The sequence below is a fragment of the Penaeus vannamei genome, chromosome 13, assembly GCF_042767895.1.
Source record: "Penaeus vannamei isolate JL-2024 chromosome 13, ASM4276789v1, whole genome shotgun sequence".
Lineage (NCBI taxonomy): Eukaryota > Metazoa > Arthropoda > Malacostraca > Decapoda > Penaeidae > Penaeus > Penaeus vannamei.
Genome location: NC_091561.1, coordinates 4,014,330 through 4,016,829, shown reverse-complemented (window position 1 = coordinate 4,016,829; position 2,500 = coordinate 4,014,330).

Genomic DNA, 2,500 nt, shown 5'->3' with positions numbered 1-2,500 from the left:
TCCGAATTGATGTAACAAAGATATGGCTCCTTCCCGGGATATTTCTCCGTGAAAGATGTAGACACAGCGCGAACGACCTTCAACCTCGACCTTGACACCCTTTTAAAATCTTGGCCTCTGTTACTCGTCATCCAGAAGCCGTGCGATAAGGTCCGTTCACCCTCGCGGCTCTCCCCCTTTCCCTCGGCGCTCTGCTCACCCTTGACCCTCACTCTTCCCCGGGACCCCTGGCTCCCTCGCTGTCGTCGGGCTCTCCCTGGTAACTACTTTCGCCCGCACTCGCTCATGGCCCTTGCTCCCTTGGCCTATGGCCAGGCCACGTCCAGTTGTTATTACTTAAATGAAGCAGCGAGGCTCACCAGTTTTATCCAACATTGTCATTGTGTTTTGGATAACACGCTTTGATCTCGTGGGTTTCATCCATGACGCACAGTCCTAGTTCTTTCTGGGTGTTAAGGCTCGTTGCCCAAAGATATTTTTCACGAAGAATCATCCGTTTTATGACCCAAGCGACCCATACGTTTAATCAAGAAGATGAAGGACAAAGCGGGAGAAAATCAACCGTCTGTTTACATCGTACGCTGCAGACAGCAACGGCGACGCCCGATCCTAGGCGGGGGCGGCGCCGGCCGTTCGGCGATGCACCGTCGCCAGCGCAGGTTGTCGAAGGACGCGAAACGAAACAACCAAGCGAGTCCGCGGCGCCAAGACAGCAAACAGCGGGAGGGCGAGGCGGTGCCACGAGTGGTGCCAGAGGGCGTCTGTCACGTGACCCACATCTCTGACTGTTGCTGACCTCATTACGTCACTAAGCAGGCTTTATGAACCCGAAACTGCGACTGGCGCTTCAGGCGTTAATGCAAGTGTGGGAAACTCCAGAGAAGGATTGAATAAGCTAACATTGCTTCGATTTTGATTCTAATTGTTGAATTATATGTCATTATATGGAATGGAAATATTTCTGATATGTATTGGATATTCTGTCAAAGCAAAAAACAAAGAACAATATAAATATACAGGGTTAATGCCAGTGGATAAGAAATTATTGTGATTAGAATATTAGCATTCACATACAGAATACTAGCAGTAATATATTTTAATTAATGCAAATTGATTATATTAAAAACAACCATAAGTCATGAATACATATTATTCATACCATCAACACATTTGACCACTATCAAAAACAATTTTTTTTACACTTTATCCAAATGAAGGAGTTTGGACCGTAATATGAAGAGACATTGAGTATTTCCGCAGTTCACAGGATTCACAGAGAACGGCATTCGTGACTATAGCCTCTCATCGTCATCATCCACAGTGGATTCTAATCAGTGTGTTGCTCATACATATATATATACACATGTAGTTGAAAAAAAAGATACTACACAAAATAGGCGGGCAGATATAAACATCCCAGACACACATGTTTATATGAATAAATTAGTGAATGCATATATGCATATCTCTCTCTGTTTCTCTGACTGTTTATCTTTCTTTCATTCTCTCCCCCCCCTCTCTCTCTGTCTTTCTGACTGTTTCTGTCTGTCTCTCTCCCCTCCCTCCCCCTTTCCTCTCTTTTGCTCCTATCTCTCTCTGTCTTCCCTCCCCCACTCACTCTCTCTCTTCCCCACCCCCCTTCTCTCTCTCTCTCTCTCTCCTCCCTCCCCCCTCTCTCTTTCTCTTTCTCTCTCTCTCTCCCTTCATGCCCCCACCCTGTCCACTTGCAGTCTACTGGGAAGCCTCCACTGACCCTCGTGGAGCTGCTGGGAATGTTGTGCTAATTTCAGACATTGCTCTTGAAGTGCGCAAATTTCCAACTGGGCAAGCACTACGGATACCGAGTTAGTAGCCATGTAGTATTTTATTTAAAAGATAGTAAACAGCAGCGACACCTAGCTATCTTTACGGACAGTTAGGGTGCATTCTATAGGCTCACTGCATTTAGTCCAGAGAACATGGTAGATACTAATATTTTCCATCAAATTTCTATACTTTCAGAGCAAGGTTTACTGGGATCATTAAACTGGATACCCTCTCATGTAGAATTATCATCATGTGACAATGTTGATCAGTTAGCCAAATTATTACTCTCTCATGAAGAACTACACTTGCTTTCTGTTTGCTATGGAGTAATTTCAAGCCCCAAAGCAGCCCTATACCTTAAATCTTACTAGGTGATATATAGTCTATGTATTTGTGTGTCTATATGATCTCTTAAAAAAGTAAAAGAAACAAAAAACAAAACAAAAAACGTTATCAGCTGTCTTCGAGATTATGAGGGTCAGGTATGGACCACCGAAGAGCAAGCAAATGGACGTGGAACCATCTGGGATAAGGAGTGCATTGCGGAGACACCAAGTATGGACAAATCCATAAAGTCTGTGGAGGAGTCTGTTCGCAAGTGGCAGGTTACACTGACCAGGCTACGAATAGATTATTAGTACACTTTACAATACATACGGGATGCAGTTTTGGCGGCGAAACCAATTTCGCATCA